Source organism: Megascapheus bottae, chromosome 20 (genome assembly GCF_031878675.1).
Source record: "Megascapheus bottae isolate mThoBot1 chromosome 20, mThoBot2.hap1, whole genome shotgun sequence".
Classification (NCBI taxonomy): Eukaryota; Metazoa; Chordata; class Mammalia; order Rodentia; family Geomyidae; genus Megascapheus; species Megascapheus bottae.
Window position 1 is genome coordinate 25,741,984 of NC_143528.1, and position 19,721 is coordinate 25,761,704.

The following is a 19,721-nucleotide window of genomic DNA, read 5'->3' on the forward strand; positions in this document are numbered from 1 at the left end:
GATTAGACACCACAGTCTCACAGGGACTTTGCTTTGCCCAGGGTTGGCTCAAAACTGCAGCTTTCAGATCAATGAGTCCTACAAAAGGCCACGATACTCCAATTAAAGCAACAAGTGGTCAACACAGAAATAGTCTCTAAGCATGATCTTACCTGGAACTTGGTAAGAGCCAAAGTTACATCTGAATAAGGATTGCTGTCCTTCTCCATGAGCCTATGGGAAATTGCTATAAAGTAACTTACAAGAGCAAGCTGAAATAGCAATTAAGCAATCATTTTGGTAGTCCTAATTTTCCATTTTTCTCTTTCTTCAAATAAACATTTAGGACAACTTCACTTTCAAATTTTGTTCAGAAACCCATTTCTACTGTTCTTTAAAACTTTTACTGATATTTGCTTAAACACTTAACACTTTAGTTTTTATTTGCATTTGAAAAACCTTTAAGGGCTCAAAGAATTCCTTTTGCCTCCAGGCCTCCTAGGGCTCAAGGCACTCCTTTTGCCTTTTAGAAGAGGCTTTTTTTTCCCTGCAGTTTAGATTACTGCCTAGAACTCCAACAACAGTTTAAACTCAAATAAGTTTTTCCTTAATGCAAGAACGACAAATATCATCAGTGCACCAAAAGTCTAAGTCTGGACTTAGTTTCCTTCTTTTTCTAAAATACGTCCAATTGCAATCCAGTAGCATGAAACCAAATCATATGGAGATAAACTTTTAAACATTCCTTTAAAATACTAATCACATTACCCACATTTTACCATCAGATTTTCAGTGTCAGTCTGCAAGGAAAAAGGTCGAAGATGATCCACTTAGTCCATCTGACCAAGTTTAGTGAACAGCCTTCATGCTGGCTTATTTTCTTTCAACAGCATAGACCCTCCCTTAGGGCCTTTTCCACCATGAGAACCCAGAGCTGCATCTTTGCCAGTTCACCTCTCACCCCAAAGATGGTCACACAGGACTATCCTAAGTTTTCCCGTCCTTTCTCTTGGCATTTGATTACCTAAACAGTTTTAAAAGACAAAGTTTCTGACATTGATAAACAAATTCACATTTAAATCTCTAATACATGTCTCTAAACTTTAACTTAAGGGAATAAATTCCAAATTCCCTAATGTCTCTGGCTAAACAGGATACAGTGTTTACAATGTAAACAGCTCTATGCATTACAATACCCAGATTTTTAAAATGCAGATTTCAGGATCTTTAGAAAAATACTTTTTACCAGTTCCTCTCTAATACAATGCAGTAATCCTTTGAGAGATTGGAAACTTTTAAACCTAACACTTTTCTTGCAGTTTAAACTTAGATTTACTACTGCAGCCACGCGGGAGCGGCCACACCAGGCCTGAGACCCAAAAACATTCAAATAAATAACAAAGACATATGTGCACAAAAATCACAAGGATCCATATTTAGGACTGATACCAATTTCAAAAACAAAACCAGACAACACAAAAAACACCTCACAAAACAAGACAGAAGCAGAGACCTTTAAGTACCCCCAAATTTTGATGACATGCCTGGCAGCAGTCACAGTGAGGAAGACACCTGGGGCCCTGAAAACTCTCAGGGGGCGCCTCCCCATGGAGACTTCCGTTCTCTGACAGCTGGCTGGCCAAGGCCATCCTACCTGCAAAACCTGCTATCAAGGGGGCAAGAGTTTTTCGTTTCTGACAAGACACAGTATCACCTCAGTCCTGGGGAGGGGATTCCACATCCCTTCCCCTTGGGACCTAATTCCAGGAAGGGGATTCCACGTTCCTCCGGATAGGAACCTCCACAAGAGGGTCAAGGTGTCCCTTGACCACCCCGGCCTTAGAGAGCTTGCTGCGTTCAGCTTTTTCCTCTCTGTTTTAGGCCCACAGTGCACTTTCCAGATATAAGTACAGAAATACAGAGCGGTTAACCGACTTCTACTTACCTCCGGAGGCCTTTACTTTTCACTGTGGCGATTTCCCCCAAAAAGATGGTTAAGAATTCCTGGAGGATAATCAGAGACTCTCTTGGGTCTGACGCCATCAATGGGATTCCACATCCACCAGTGGGACTTGAACCCACGCGTCACCCTGTGGTTAAGGACTCTTCCCGGCCAATGAACCAAAAATGTTATGGGGTCAAGAGGAGGGGATTCCACATCCCTCCAGGTGGGGATTCCACGTCCCACCAGAGTCCACCACACAGAGACAGTCTCATATAAAAAGGTGAATGTATTGGGGAACTAGATGGTGAACTGACTGGCCAGGGACACAGTGCAGACTCAGGAGCTGACACTGTGACCTGGAACTCTTTAAAATATTAAGTCAGGGGTTGGGGATGTAGCTCAATGGAAGAACATTTGCCTGGCAAGAACAAGCTCTGGAAAAAAATAAAATAAAATAAATGTTAAATAGTATTCAGTGCCTTCCTAATGAAAAGTTGATGGTATTTAAAAAGTAATTGAAGGGGCCAGTAGTTTGGTCTAGTGGTAGAGTGCTTGCCTAGCATGCACGAAGGCCCGGGTTCAATTCCTCCATACCATGTACACAGAAAAAAGCCGGAAGTGGTACTGTGGCTCAGGTGGTAGAGCTCTATCCTTGAGAAAGTCCAAGGACAGTGCTTAGGCCCTGAGTTCAAGCCCAGGACTGGAAAAAAAAAAAAGTAATTGAAAGTCAAAGTGCCTCCTAGATAGCCTAAAAGAAACTCTTTTCTTCTTCTTCCTCTTCTTCTTCCTCTTCTTCTTCTTCCTCTTCTTCTTCTTCTTCTTCTTCTTCTTCTTCTTCTTCTTCTTCTTCTTCTTCTTCTTCTTTTTGTCAGTTGTGGGGCTTAAACTCAGGGCCTAGGTGCTATCCCTGAGCCTCTTCATGCTCAAGGCCAGAGGTTTACCACTTTGAGCCACAGCATCACTTCTGATTTTTGAGTGGTTAATTGGAAATGAATCTTACTGGGACATTTCTGTCCAAGCTGGCTTTGAACCGTGATTCTCAGATCTCAGCCTCCTGGGTAGTGAGGATTATAGGCATGACATCCCATTTCCTGCTTCTTTGACTCTTTTAAGAAAGAAGAAAAATCCCACAATTTTGTGAACTGCTCATTGGTATATCTTATCTTCAGAGATTGTTGAAGGCTCAGCTACATCAGATCTGATCCCTAGTTTAGAAAAACTTGAGACTTCCACATATGACACGAGAATATGCAGGTAGCTTAACATTTTGCCTCTATGGAATCTTTCTTACATATAATTTTGGAACACCTTTAGATTCACATAAAAAGTAATAGGTAGTAAATTATCAGATACTGCCTATCCCACCACACATAAGCCCCTCCACTCTAATATTCCTCAAGTAAAATGAGAGCAAATGGGCAAGTTGATTAAAATATGGATTAATATAGGACTAATGTGTATCTAGGCCTCTACCCAGTAGTCTTCTTCAAAGTTCCCAACTGTATAATAATGACTGACTTGAAATTAGACTACAGTGTTCCCATGTGCATTTCCTTACTCAGGGCCTGGGAACTTAGTCTTCTAGGTACCATTGATGAGAGATGAGTTCCTTAAGGAGTGGGAGGACTTTAAGTCATTGGGGATATGTCCTCATAAGCTGTTTAAGTAGCTCTGGTATTTGTCTTGGAAAAGAAATATTAAGATCCTAAGCTTGACATCATCTACTTGTTCTGCATTTTTTTTTTGTGGGTCATAGGGCTTGAACTTGGCCTTGGCACTGTCCCTGAGGTCTTCAGCACAAGGATACCACCCTACCCTTGAGCCAAGCCCCACTTCCCATTTTCTGGAGGTTAATTGGAGATAAGAGTCTCAGGTCGTTTTATGTCCAGGCTGGCTTTGAACCATGATCCTCAGATCTCAGCCTCCTGAGTAGCTAGGATTGCAGGTGTGAGACATCACACCTAGCTTTGTTCTGGATTTTTAAAAAATTCCATTTCCTCCATGTATGCCCACTACAGTGTACCATGATGTGACACAACTTAGGGCCCTCACCAGAAGTGAGCCAATGCCATGTTCTTGAATCCCCAAAGCTATAACTAAGCAAAACTCTTTGCTTCATCATGTAGTCTAACTCAAATATTTTGTTACAGTAAAGAGAAGCTAATGACTACACTGAGCAGAGCTCACAATGGGTTTTTGATCTGCTTGTGATTACTTCCTCTGTGTCAGGAGGAAAAATAGAACATATGTCAGACGGAATGATAGACTCCTATCAGCAATCTGAAAAATGAAGAATAATGGTGTCTATTCCAGTCCCATTGTCTTTTTCAATCTGCCCTTTGCAGGAAATAGGTGGGGCCTATAGAGTAATTACAAATAACTTTAGTAGGCTGATGGATGTGAGTTGGCGGAGGATGAACATGATCTTAGCAACATGGCATGCAGGAATGTATTTAATGTATATTCTTTCCCAATCAACATAGATGATCAGAAACACTTGGTTTCACTTAGAAATGGTATCAGTACACATTCAATTTTGCATTAGAGCTTTTCCAACTATCTCATTCTCTGTTATAACATTCTCTGAAGAAGCCTGAATTATCTATACATTTCATTAAGTATCATATTTATGTATTTTATCAACTACATCATGTTAATTTGGCCAGAAAAGCAGAAAACCTCAGTGAAGACACTTCTATGCTCCAGATGATAGGAGATTAATTATGGGAAGGTTCAAAAACCTATCACCTTAGTAGATGTTGGACAGCCCAGCAGGTAAGAACATGTGGTGAAATCTCCTTCAAAATAAACAGGCAATTTATTGTATCTCTCTTCCACACAAAAGAGAGCATAATTCTTAATGTATTTCTTGAGGTAATGCTCTTTAAACCTAGAAACAGTGCTCTGATCTATCTGTGTGATATATAGACCTATCTCTGGAAGGTGTTCTGCAAACAGTTGAGTAAACAGTGAAAGGCGCATCTCAAAAACCGCTCTGCCAGGATAAGAATCCCCCTTCCAGGAGACTGTATAAACATAGAATTTAAAAACTCTGTATGAGCCTGAGGCCTCAATATGAATAATATATTGCTCAGGGCTTAGGAAAAGCAGGACTTGGCAGTGAGCCATTAGGAGACTTTTCTTTTGTCACTATACCACCACCAGTCTCTTCAAGGCACACACACTCACACTCAAAGAAGAGCAATAAGGCTAATATCTTATAATAAGCCACTATTACTTACCACAGACTACTGTAAGCATATTTTAATTAATTAATTCATTAAGTCATTCATTTTTCATTTGATGATACTCAAACTTGAAGTCAGGGTTTCATGCTTAATTTTAACTGTGCTCTCATCCTTTTAGATTATTTTTCATATAGGTACTTGTGCTGTGTATCTAGTCAGCTTTTAAACCAGTAACTGGGGAAATATCCCTATGCTGAGTTGTAGCTTTTAATCAACATTCTCTAATCACACAGCATTTTTCTATCATTACTCTTGAAAGATCTGTAGCCAGTGGGATACTTTACCTCAAAATTTAGTTAAAAGCAAATGTAGAAAATACCATTGATAAACAAATCAGGGTGAACACCAATTGAGACACTATTTGTTCAAGAAGCAATAATAGTAAGTATCTAATCATCTGTGAGTCTTTAAAAAAATTTGGAGAAAAACACAGATGGATCTTATAGGGTACATTATCTGATGCCAAGTTAATTAATCTAGCCCTCAATTTCTTGAACCTTTAAGCTGCATAATTAAAGAAATTTCATTGTCTCTTTATGATGTTAACAAAGATTGGGCTCAATTCCTGTAGTTAATGTAGAACAAGAGATACTTTGCCTTGAGTTTATATTCTGATATACTAGAGGTTGGGACCTATAACCTGTAGCTGGACTCCATTACTTTAGCATTCTATCAGTATTAATTGCTGTTCACATGTGGCTATCATCATTTCACAGAGATGTTCAGATAACTAACTTGCTGGGAGTCAGTCTTAAGCATAATAAAACTATTCTATTTTTAGCCACAAAGACCTGGTGTCTGTCTTTCAGAAGTTATGCTTAATAACTTTTGACAAGAGGATTCAAAGAACACTTTTGAATTACTACTAGGAATGAGCCCTCCCCCTCTCCCCCGCCCCCCCCCCCCCCCCCCCCCCCCCCCCCCCGGCCTGTCTTAAAAGACCTCAGGAAGTTAAAGGGAGGATGGCAGTATGATTGTATCCGAGGTAGGTTTTTGTTCACCTGACCTCTACTTCTCCAGATACAAATCAAGTAGAATATTAATGGGCTCTCCCTCTGGCTTTCCCCTAGGCACTGGCCAGTGTTCTTACAGATCACCCCAGAACCCTATGATTACCAGCTAGTACCAGATGCCAATTATAGTAATCACATCCATCATGCTTTTGGTGATTGGCTGTGACTACTTGAATTCTGAAACCCCGGAACTTTCCTTATCCATTGAGATCAAGGAGTCATTTCAGTCGCAAGGTCTTCTTCTCTCCCACAGCTCAGAGCACCCTCCATTAGGAAAGAACTGATGTGATAGTTCTGCCCTCAGCAGTGTATTACTAAGACAGTGATGGATGCTTTGCCTTCTTAGTCTTCTCTGGGTCAAAGTGAGGTGGGAAAAAGTCAACCACATGTATTAAATTCACTCCAAAGCATTTTACCTCCCAATATTTTTGTCTTCCATTATTGATATATCTTGAAAAGTTCCTAGGTTTTCAGTTTCAGATTTAGCAAAGATCATCCGAGACCATATTTTAGTTGTTCAACCAATTATCATTGCTTCCAGGTGTTGAAATTATGTTAAATCTACAATTCTGGAAATCCTGTAGATAAACTCAGCTCAGTGGAAAACTGTACTTTTCCCTCTTTGCTCGATCAAGCCCAAGTACATTCCCCAGTTATTTTGTTTTGTTCTAGTATAAATTACTTTTATTAAAAAAATACATTGCTTTTATTCTTTTAAAATGTTTTAAAATTTTCTTATTGTACAAAAGAGATGCCATTCAACCGAACTGTTTATGAACACAGTGCCTCTTGGTTAATCTCACCCATTTTAACATTTTCATCCCCCATTCCCATCTTACCCTCTCCCTTACTTTTCTTAATTTTTAGGTTATGTATTGGTTTTTTTTTTTTTTACCATTTGCAAAAGCAATTTATGGGTATAAGGAACCTTGATTTGTACCATTCTTTCAACATCCCCCTCCCCTCAAACTTCAACTTACCCTTCCTATGTTTTTCTCAGTTCTGTGGCATATGCAATGTAATATTATCTGCATTCTTTTTTATTATTATTATGGAGGTGATGCACAAAGAGGTTACAGTTACATATGTAAAGTAATGAGTACACTTTCTTTAAACAGTATAAACTGTCCCTCATTTTCTCCTGTTTTTCTCTTTCCTGTATTCTACTTGAAAAATCTGTAGCAAGAGCAAGTAGTATAATTCCTTAGAAAGACTAACAAAATAAGTATCAGGAAATGGGCGGTTTTTGTTCTTTTGTTCGTGAGTAGCATCCATTTACCCCCCCCCCCCAGGTTCAACCAGATCTAATTTAGTTGTAGATTCGGATACAATGCAATGAGATGAGGTTAACTGCTTCCCATTGAAATATAATCCCCTCTAGGCAGGGAGATTCCAGGGCCACTTAGAGATTACAAAGGGGCTCCTTTAGTTGACAAGAAAAGTTCCTTGAAGTTAGACACTTGGGTTGTTTTTAGTTTTAGATAATCCCAATTAGTCAGAAACTTCAAAACAAAAGAAAGTACATTACAAAGAAACCCCAACTTTCCCTGAAGAATTTTGCTCAGTTGGTAAACTGAAGAGGAAATCTGTAACCTGCAAAAGTATATTTACTATTCTTGCAATCTTCATTTAAAAATACTAATATTTATTTTATATAGCTTTAGCAGCATATTATAAACTTTCCTCCTCCCTTGAAATATATTTAAAAACATGTAACTAGGGCCAAGTATGTCTTGTATGTATATCATTTAAAAAATACATTTTGGAAATGTCTCTCATTTTCATTCCCTTTACTGCCTTCCTGCCTTCTGGCCTCCTTCCCTCCTCTGTCCTTCCTTTCTTCCCTTCCCTTCCTTCCTCTTCCTCCTTCACACCCCATTTCCTTTTTCCTTTCTACTCCCTCCCTTTCTTTTGGTTTAAGCTCAAGTGCTTTAACCTTTCAGTGTGAGTCCCAGAGATTCCTCTCATGCTGTGGCTATGAGAGGTAACAACCTTGTCACTGATTGTATTTCTACAGCTTGGCACCGAACAATTGACCTCTTTCTGGGTCCTATCTATATTTTATTATGTTTCCCCTATTCATTGTTTCATTAATTTATTTATTCATTTTGTTATGATAAAGGTGATGCTTCGATGGGTTGCAGTTGAGTTAGAATGTATGTTTCTTTCTGGACAATGTCATCCCTTCCCTTGCTCAGTTTTTAATCTTTATTTTTTATCTTTTTATTTAATAAGGTTTCAATATTCAAATTCCTTTAGCAGACTTTTTTTTTCCTGCATGTAACATATTAGGTCTGTCTCTTCTGTTGAAAACTAAAGCAAAGTATTAGACAGGGCTATTCCACTGAATCAAGGGCTCTTGGAATGTGTTTTGTTGATATCTTAGCTCATTTCCTTCAGATGATAAGAGGTGTAGAATAGTTATCAAATTGCCATTTAGCTCTTATGGGTAAATCCCTAGGATTATGAGTGGTTTAGGAGATTCATGGGAAATGATAAGCTCTGGAAGCCCCCCCCCCTCCAAACCCCACATTCAAGGAAAGATAATTAGTACAAGAAGTAAAAACATCACATGAGAGTGTTTGGACAATTGCACATAAGATCATAGTATATCATCCATAACATACAGATAATCTTTAGGAATCAAGTGCTAATATTGCATTCTTGAAAGTTAATTTTTCCTTGATACACATTACTTGTACTATACTGCAAAGCAGAAGTGGATGTTCAAGAAATCACTTCTGACTCAAAGGTACATACGATCTTATCTATTGTTCCATATATTAATACATTCTGATAGTAAGATGTGCAAACATTTTAGAGATGCCTGGTATTTTCAGGTTTTGAAATCTTTTTGTAGAGATGCATTTGAAACATTTAAAGGTTAAAAAACACTGTCACAGACTCTATATATGAAAACAAGAGCTTTACCTTGTGTGATTGTGATTGTTGTTCTTAATGTACTATGTTATTTCTTTTCTCTGTTTTGCGCTTATGGTTACTCTCACGTTGTTACTGTGTATGACTTTGTTACCTGGCATATTGAATATATGTTTATTTCAATATGTTTATATCAATTTCATTCCAAAATCTCCTAGGAATGTTTCTGGTGGTTTGGAGAAACAAAAACAAAGAAGTCAAGTTAGCCCAAGCTATAACCTAGTAGAAGATAAATTTATACTCCACCTTTGTTTTTGACACAATTGCCTTTGGCATGGTTTTAACTTCCCTAAATAGTTGACCATTCTACAGCTATTATAATTTGGAAAATGACTTTGTCTTTTGTTTCATTCCTAGAAAATATTTGCACCATTTTTCAGTTTGAATATTTTAAAAGACAAAAAAAATTTGCAACGTATTTCAAGTAGCAATTCTTTCTCTAGGTCAGACAAAATACTTTGGACCTTGAAGAATAAGTCTCTACATCGTCAGAAGAGTAGCAATATTTATCAGTACATCTGGACATGAACAGGAACCTCCACCTCTTAGTGTTTGACAGCCATGGAGGAACACAAGAGCCATCATAGGAAGAGGAAACTTGCTGTGATCTTCTTGTTATAAACTGGTGAAACCTGATAACAGGAGAGATTGCGTAACCCTGACAATCAAGGGCTATAAAATCAAGGAAGGCAACTGAGAAAGAACAATGATCAATCCCTTCTCTACTTTAATCATTTGGCAAATATTTTGGCCTACGTTTCATATGCTGCTTAGTTTCTCTTTATACTTGGAAAACACAAAGACATTTTTCAATATTAGATCTTGTTCATGGCAAATATCAAAAACTTGGTAACTGATTCAGAATCTCCTGGCATATAGACAAAAAGCTATTTTCTTCCTGGTAATTTTTCTCAATAAAAATAAGTGGACTCATCTGTTAAACTCTCTGAAGTTCTTAGCATATCATTGCCATATTACAACTAAGATTTGTTTCCAATCAACTAACATTTATTTATTTTAGCTTAATTTTTTAGAAGAAAAAAATGTATCTTCTAGCTTCCTAGGAGTTATTTTTTATTTTATTTTATTTTGGTTTTAATTATTTTATACATCATATAGCTCCAAAATAAAAATTTAAATAACACCCAGAGAACTTTAGCTGCTAGCCTATCTTTCTCTCCCTGTCTACTTTCTCTACATATAAGTGAGTATTTTTATTAGCTTTTAGATTAGCCTTCTATTGTATCTTTCTGGCAATATACGAACATCCACAAATATGTGTATCTGCAGACATACACTACTTGATTATATTATAAACACTATTCTGAATCCTGCTCTTTCACTTAACACATTCTGCAATTATACATAGCAGTGAGTGAGGATATGCATGATTCCATTTACAAATGCATTTTGTGCAAATCAATTACCATTTAGCCAACAATTTTCATAATAGAGGCGTTTTGAGTTTTTCTAATATTCTGCTACTGCAAATGATACTGAAAGGAATTTTTTTAAATGCACGTAGCACTTTTGGTTAATTTTCTGCTGTCAGTTCTAACCAGCTTATTTTAAAGGGCAAGCTACAGCTTACATGTAGCCACTCAACTTTAAATGTATCCACTGGAATGAGTTTCAAAAACCCAGAGGGAATATTTCAGAATTCAAGGCAGGTATCTGATGGTAAGCCTCAGAAGACCTCTCATGAATGAGAAAAGTGCAAAACGTAAACCAAGTACAGAAAAGTAAGCAAGACTCTGCATGATATTTCTTCCTGGGTAATAAACTTCTGAAAACTGTGTCATCCATATCATACTGAATGCTCCAGAGATCTAACAAGCATTACATAAAAACTGCGACAACTCAGCTGAAACCCTGTTCACCTGTAACAACCACTGGCAAGTCAAACTCAGGTTTCTCACATATAATTAAACTAGGCTGGAAGAATGAATTCAGGGAAGAATCTTCTTTCTTTTTTTTTTTTTTCTTTCTTTCTTTCTTCCTTGCCTTCCTTTCTTTGCCTTCCTTCCTTCTTTCCTTCTTCCCTTCCTCCCTTCCCCCCCCCTCTGTCTTTCTCTTCTTTGTCAGTTTTGGGGCTTGAACTCAGGGTTCCCTCTGTGTTTCTTTCTTTTCTTTGTCAGTTGTGGGGCTTGAACTCAGGGCCTGGGCATTATACCTAACCTCTTTTGTTCAAATCTATAACTCTACTCCTTTGAACCATGGCTCCATTTCTGTTTTGCTCTTGTTGTTTTGACTGGTTCATTGGAGATAAGAGTCTCCAGAAATAGTACTGTTCAAGCTGGCTTTGAATCCTGATCCTCAGATCTCAGCCTCTTAAGTAGCTAGGATTACAGACGTGAGCCACTGACACCCAACCCTAGTAATTTTTTAGGTAGATTTTCAACATATAGAGTTCACCCTCATATTTCAGTTTTAGTTATTAATACATAAAAATCAAATTTCATGTAAAATAACATGATCATAGATGTCTCCATGTCCAGTAGCCTCTAAGAAGAAAGTGTTTGATTTCATTTCAGGGTTCATGTACTTAAACAACAAAGACCAAATAATATTCTACCATAGCTAATAATTTAATCTTTAGGCATTTAGGCTACACTCTAATTTGATCTCACCACCCCATGTCTCTGTTTCCTTGCTTTTAATGTTGTATGCCATTCATAAGAAACATTCTTGCTAAAGTAATAACATACTATGCAAGCTGAAGAGTTATGAAAAAGATAACTAAATTTAATTTGTATATGAGCCAATATGCTCATCCACATGCTATGATAGGTGTGAACTACAGAGTATTAGAGGTAAAGGATATATAATGGGCTAGGTCCATTACTTTTGTCAATCTATTATGGCCTGAGAATCAATACAGAAAAAGAAAAAAGCTGGCAAAATTTGAATTGAGACTTTTGCAAAAATTAAATTAAGTTCTACCAACAATGTAAAGAAGGCAAACAAGAAGTTTAGTTCAGCTATGAAAAATGAAATAATAAATATCTTGAGTACTTTGGTATGAATAGCATGGTATTTGAAAGTTTTGCATACTGCATACAAGGCATATATGATCAGAATGCCTAGTTCTGAACCAAAGATCAGCTTATTACTTGTGTGAAATTGAAAAATTATATAATTGAATGTTTTGGATTACATTCTTTTACCTTGAAAATCATGGATAATACAGTAGCATTTTAATGGATAGTAGTGAACACTAATTGTAATTAGGTACGTGAAGTATTCGATTTACAAGATATCTGTGCAAGCTGGGGTTCAGCAAAGTTGTTACACAAAGTTACAGCCTGGAAATATTCCAGACTCTGTCAGCTAACAATCCCTGTAACAACTATTTAACTCTGATCTCACAATGTGAAAGCAGACACAGGAAGTATAAAAATGGTCATTTGCCAATCAATTTAGTGTACCCATTGCTTGTAATTTTAAGATTTTATTAACATTGATTTTTACATCATATTTCAAATGTCATATAATTTTGTTTTTAATTCCTAAGGCTCAGAAACTATGTCCTTACTACTTTCTTTTTATTATTTTCCTGGTCAGTGTCTACAATATACTAAGTGAATAAAAAAGTGATATTTTCAAATAGTTATTTAGTAAACTATTACCAAGACCAAAGCCCTAGCACAGTGAATGCTCACATTTTAAGGTCACGTCTGCTTACTCCTGCTTTTCCACTCAAGGAGTCAAAAGGAAATACTACCTAAGGATTAGAAAAGAATGAGTCAATGCTAACATAAATAATCTTGTTACTTCAGTTTCATCCAGCACTTGATCATTTGTTTCCTTTGTACCTTGTAGAAGTACTTTAACTTCTTCATAGTGCCAACAAGCCATTAAAAAAAAAATCCTCATTATCTGCCCACATTCTCCAGACAGGACATTACAAAGTTTCCTGGTGTGATCATTTTACTTTGAACCTACTGGCAGGGTGGGTTTAGTTTATGGTCCTCTAAGCATTTGAGTTAGGACAATTTGAGTGACTCTGCTACGTTAATAATGAGGAAAGTGATGTATAATGCTTGATGAAGAGGATTTCCTGCCCTGCCCTATCTCCATCCCTGCCTTCACACACCCATCACGCAACTCTGCTTACCTCCGTAAATACTCTGATTAGATGTGTGTTCCTGATGTTCATTCTCTACCACTGGGCTCTATTAATTTCATTAGCAGGACATTTTAGAGGGCATAGTAGAAAGTTCTTTAATCTTCTATATCTCTTACAAGACAAGGTGACGTTAACATTATAAAGGAATTAATTTTATTTAGGTCAAGAGAAAGAGAATCAATGCAAAAGTATCAAGTTATCATTATTATGCTGGCAAAACATGAGTTTTAATTCCATATAAACATTCTGTACATTCTCCAGGACTATCATGGGGTGTGTGTGTGTGTGGGTGTGTGTGTGCATGCATGGGAGACGGAGGCTTTGTAACATAAACACAGCTGAAAGCCACTACATCTTAATTAAGGCAGAGTTGGCACCATTTAACTGATAGGGGCCATGTGGTAAAAGTTACTGCTTACCTTGTTTAGAATCAGAGCTTCCTATGTTGGCTACAGATACAGATTCCATCTAGAGAAGGGAAAACAATGACCTGGTAGCTGAGACATTAGGGATGAATGTTGATTAAAAGGTTTCCTTGTATTATTTTCAATAGATTTCCTGCTTGCATCATCAATGCTTGGGTGCCAGAAAAATGGAGAGGCATCTTGTAGATTTATTGTCTTTCAAGACATAAGGATATTTCACCTTAATAATTTAACAGAGCATGCTCCTTACCACAATGAACCATGCAAGATCCTGGATGTGTGTTATCAGAAAATGTTCCAGGAAAATGAGTGTCAGGCAACCTAAGATAATCTCCTGTCATCTGTGGCTATCAGCCTCCAAGCTCACGCGTGATGCCACCCATCACTTGAAATTCACTGGTCCACAGGACAGTGATCTTTGTTCCAGCATAGGAAGAAGACTTTATAAAAAAATGGATTTTAAGCTGGGCAGGCATGGTGGGTCTCACCTGTAATCCTAACTACTCAGGAGGCTGAGATGTGAGGATCTAGGTTCAAAGCCAGCCCAGGCACAAAAGGACCTGAGACTCTTATCTCCAAGTAACCATTAGAAAATGGGAGGTGGGGCTTGGCTCAAGGGTAGGGTAGTAGCCTTGAGCTGAAGAGCTCAGGGACAACACCCAGACAGAGTTCAAGTCCCATGATTCCCCCCTCCCCCGCCGCCAAAAAAAATGATTTTATATTGACAGTTTCAATCATTAATTTTGCATAGTGTGTAATTTTATTTGATTTCATTTGAAAATCTAAACAGCTCTATGTATTTTTTAGATTCTAAGGTTTTTCAGCCTTGGTATTTTTATATCTCAGGTGAAGAATTTCTTTGTTGGGGGGATGTGCTTTAGGATAATCATCTTGATGCCACGTTATATTTCCCACTGCTGAGTTGAGACAATGGAAACTACCTCCAGACATGGTCACATGTTCTCGACAGGATTCTTGCAGACAATCACCGTGTCCAAGAACACATCGTTTTTTTTTTGTTGTTTTTTTTTTGTCGTTTGTGGGGCTTGAACTCAGGGATGATCCCTGAGCTCTTCAGCTTAAGGCTATCTCCCTATCCCTTGAGCCATAGCATCACTTCTGGTTTTCTAGTGATTAATTGGAGATAAGAATCTCAAGGTCCTTAGTGCCTGGGCTGACATTGAACCTTGATCCTCAGATCTCAGCTTCCTGAGTAGCTAGGATTACAGGTGTGAGCCACCACTCATGGCTTCAAGTTTATTTTTCTGAGATCAGACGAGATTGGGTGCATTCAGGGTGGTATGGCGGTAGTTTATTTTTCTATGAATAGTATCCATTGCCATATCAATTCTGCCAGATTTTCTCATTTATTTTTACCACTAAGGAAGCATTTCTTTCATTATAGAAAAAGAAATGGAGATGCAACCGAATGGATTCAAGACACAGTTCTCAAAGACTAACATCATCACAATGCTTCTCACCTGTTCTTGCTCCCATTTCCCCATTACAGGATGTTATCTGCCTTTCTTTTTTTTTTTTTTTTTGCCAGTCCTGGGCTTGAGCTCAGGGCATAAACCCTGTCCTTGGAGTTTCTCAAGGCTAGAGCTCTACCACTTGAACCTCAGCACCACTGCCGGCTTTTTTCTATGTATGTGGTACTGAGGAATTGAACCCCGGTCTTTGTGCATGCTAGGCAAGCACTCTACCACTAGGTCAAACTCCCGGCCTCTGTCTTTCTTTATACTACAGAAGATCCCCAATATTAAGTAGGTAAAGTAACATTCAACAAGCATTTAAGTGACTTCTTTATACCAGACCCTTGTAAGTTCAAAAAATATACTGGTGAATAAATTACACTTAACCTCTACTATTCTTAAATATTTGATTTATTACAGATAATTTTAGTTTGCAAAGAGAGATTGGAAGCCAGACTTAAGGAGATCATGCCTATAAGTCTAGCTTCCTGAGAGGCTGAGGCAGGGAGAATCATGGTTCTGGGTTAACCTGGATAGAAACGTCTGTGAGAGTCCATCTCAACAGAAAAATCAGAATAAGGTAGCCTGGAACTATCAGCTATAGGAGGAAACCTGAAATAATAGGGTCATAATCCAGATTTAACATCTGTGCAAGAAATAAGATCCTATCTAAAAAAATAATTGGTGTAACAAAGGACTGGAACCAGGTTAATGGCTCACACCTGTCAGGAGGCTGAGATCTGTGGATCATGGTTCAAAGCTATCCTGGGCACAAAAGTTGGTGAGCCTCTAATCTCCAATTAACCATTAGAAAACTGGGTGTGACGCTGTGGCTCAAGTGGTTGAGCACTAGCTTTCAGCTGAAGAGCTCAGGGACAGTGCCCAGGCTCACAGTTCAAGACCCATAACTGACAAAAAGAAAAAGGACTGGAAGCATGGCTCAATGGTAGAATGCCCAGCTAAGGAATGGAAGGTCCTGAGTTCCAATTCCAAAGTTACCAAAAAGAGAGAGGAAGGCTGTGGAATTGAAAACCAGAAAGAGTTGTGATTCTATGCATGGTGGTTAGTAAAGACATCTTTCAAGTAGAGTAATTAAAAGGAAAACAGGGGGGGCGGGAGTTTGGCCTAGTGGTAGAGTGCTTGCCTAGCATGCACAAAGACCCGGGTTCGAGTCCTTGGTACCACATACTTAGAAAAAGCCGGAAGTGGTGCTGAGGCTCAAGTGGTAGAGTTCTAGCCTTGAGAAAAATCCAAGGACAGTGCTCAGGCCCTGAGATTAAACCCAGGACTGGCAAAAATAAATAAATAAATAAAATAATAAAAGGAAAACAGGGTTTAGCAAGATGAAAGCATCAACACATGGAAAACAAGTTCAAAGTTTTAAATCATGAACATGCTCAGAATATTCAAAAAATAGCAAGATAACTGTTCATATAGGTCCATCGTAAAACAGGAAGGCAGTGCCAGGGAATGAATTTAAATATGGGCTGATTATAACTGCCATAAAAGCTTATCTCAGACACTAGTCTCTGTGAAATACATGCCACAGCCCCCATTAAACTACATTTAAAGATGAGGTCTGGATTTAAACCTATGTCCACCATTACACTCAAGAGGCATTCTCATTACTTTAAGGAGGTTAATGTAAGTTATGCATCCACAATTCTTTCTTTCCTTCTAGTGCCTCTGAAAATGTGTGGATGAGTTAAGTTGTTCAATGAATTAGAGAAGAATTGCATAAGGAAATATGTATCCTACTTGTAGTAGGAACAAGATAAAGATTGAGCCTTGAGCCCATAAACACAGATATCCCTGCTGTGTCAGGGAAAATAACCATTGTAGGAAGAAAATACTTTAATGTACTCCAATTTCTTAATAATATAGCAGCATCGTAAGATCCTATGACTAAAAGGACATAGCTAGTAAATTAATTAGGAAGCCTACAGAATGGGAGAAGATCTTCACTAACCATACAATGGACAAAGGCCTCATATCTAAAATATATCAACAGCTCAAAAAATTGAATCACTCCAAAACTAATCTCCAAAGTAACAACCATCCCATTAAAAGATGGGCCAAAGACTTAAAGAGAGTCTTCTCCGAAGAAGAAACAAAAATGGCCTGTAGACACATGAAGACATGCTCGACATCTCTGCTCATAAAAGAAATTCAAATCAAAACAACTCTAAGATTCCACCTCACTCCAGTTAGAATGGCCAGGATCAAGAAAACTAATAACAACAGATGCTGGAGGGGATGTGATCTCTCTACTACACTGTTGGTGGGAGTGCAAACTCGTTCAACCACTATGGAAAGCAGTATGGCAGTTCCTCAAAAGACTAAACATAGAGCTCCCCTATGACCCAGCAATTTCACTACTTGGCATTTACCCAACCGTCCAGAAACAGGGGCATACTAAATCCACTAGCACAATGATGCTCATTGTAGCACTATTTACCATAGCAAAGATATGGAACCAACCCAGATGTCCCTCAGTTGATGAGTGGATCAACAAGATGTGGTATTTATACACAATGAAATTCTATGTTGCTGTCAGAAAGAACGACATCTCCCCATTTGTAAGGAAATGGAAAGACTTAGAAAAAAATCATATTAAGTGCAGTAATCCAGACTCAAAGGAACATAGGCTCAATGGTTTCCCTCATTTGCCATAATCAGTAGAAACCTTGGACTCTTCTAGCAGAGATTTGCAATAGAGCAAAACCTAGATACATAAGGCCATACAGTATGACGCTAAATGAAAGGACCTCTAGGATTTAGAAACAAAAGCCATATAATGAGTGATTGTTGTCCTTAATGTACTATGTTATCTCTCACCTCTTTTGCTGTCCCTTGGTTATCTCATATTGTTACAGTATTTCACTTCTTTATCTGATATATTGGATATATGCGTATTTGGTTATTTAAAATTGGATAGGGAAGGGGGGAAAACAAGATGAGGGTGGGGGTGGGGGGGAGGGAAATGGGGACCAAGACATGGGAAAGGGTATCAATGCATGTGAAGTAATGCACCTTCCATCTGGCAAATGTAATGTAACCCTTCTATTAATTATAATAAAAATATATGGAAAACAAGACCCTATGCCTAATGAATACAATCAAAATTTGGTAGGTGAATTTAAAAAATGAGATATACATCAGGATAAAGGAAGAATGTAAAAGATGATTGGAGGATGGAGATTCTACACAAACATCACTCACTCTGATTAACTTTGTCTACAAGGAGACAGTCAACATTTCTATTAATTTTCCCCAATATGAGAAGTAATATATTATAATCTTAGTTGTTTATATGAAAGAGGTAATCAGTATTTGGAAAGGAGCTAGAAAGAATGATAGTCAATTATATCTTTTAAAAAATTCTGTGAAACATCTTTGATATTTATGGTTGGTGGTTTATTGGTATCTAGATAGTTATTTAATTGGCTCCTTGTTTAAAGTCATTTATTTCTGTCAAGGTAGCCGCAATCAAGGGCATAATATAAGTAAAGCCTGGAAAAGATGAGCATTATTCATCAACAAAATATGAGTTCCTATACAATGGAGACATTTAATTGTTTCAGATCTGGTATTGGGATTAGTCTGTTCACTTCCTGGCTTGGATTTAGTAATTTATTTTTCCCATTTGAAGTAAAATAAATCTGGTGAGAAATAGGCATTGTATCATTTATTTTATATGCACAATTAATGGGAAGTATATTTATTCGTTTACCATAGCACCTGGAAAAACAAATTACCAAAGCAAGATAAAAAGTTTTTTAGGTTTTATTGTGCTCATTAAGCTTCATTCTGTGAGATTCCTGTGCTAGTTTATGTTTTGAGAAAGATAGAAGTTTGGGGGGAGGTGTAGTTGATCATATTAGTTAGACATAATAGAGCTTCCTTAACATTAGGAAATACTACAATAAATCATAATCTTAAAAATTACTATTTTCAGCTGAAAAAATATTTTTCAGGACTTACTTGGGATGGTTATGGGATTTTTTTTTCCATAAAGTGAGCTTCTTCTGAGAGAAAGGCTAAAAAATTGCAAAACCAAATTGTTTAGAAAAGTGAAAGTGTATCTCTTTGCAAAGGAATACAATGATTAAATGTTGTTTTGTTAAAATAAAACATGAAGTGATTTAAACTTAAAGTCATGGGTATAATAATAATGTAGACCAAGCACTATTCTAATATGCATGAATCTAATCTAATATGCATATATTCTAATTATATGTAGCATATATTTTTCTAATATATAGTCTATGGTAAATATATTAGACTCTATTCCACTTTTGGTCTGGTGGTTAATTGGAGATAAGAGCCTCATAGACTTTAGTGCTTAGGCTCTCTTTGAACCATGATCTTCAGATCTCTGCTTTCTGAAAAGCTTCCTGCTTTTTTGTATGTGGTACTGAAGAATTAAACCCAGGGTTTTGTGCATGCTAGGCAAGCACACTTCCAGCCCTTTAGTTATATTGTACATCTTAATCATAAAATATGAGTTGATTATTATATTGTCTATAGATATATTAACCTGAATAACAAAATAATTAGAAGGATT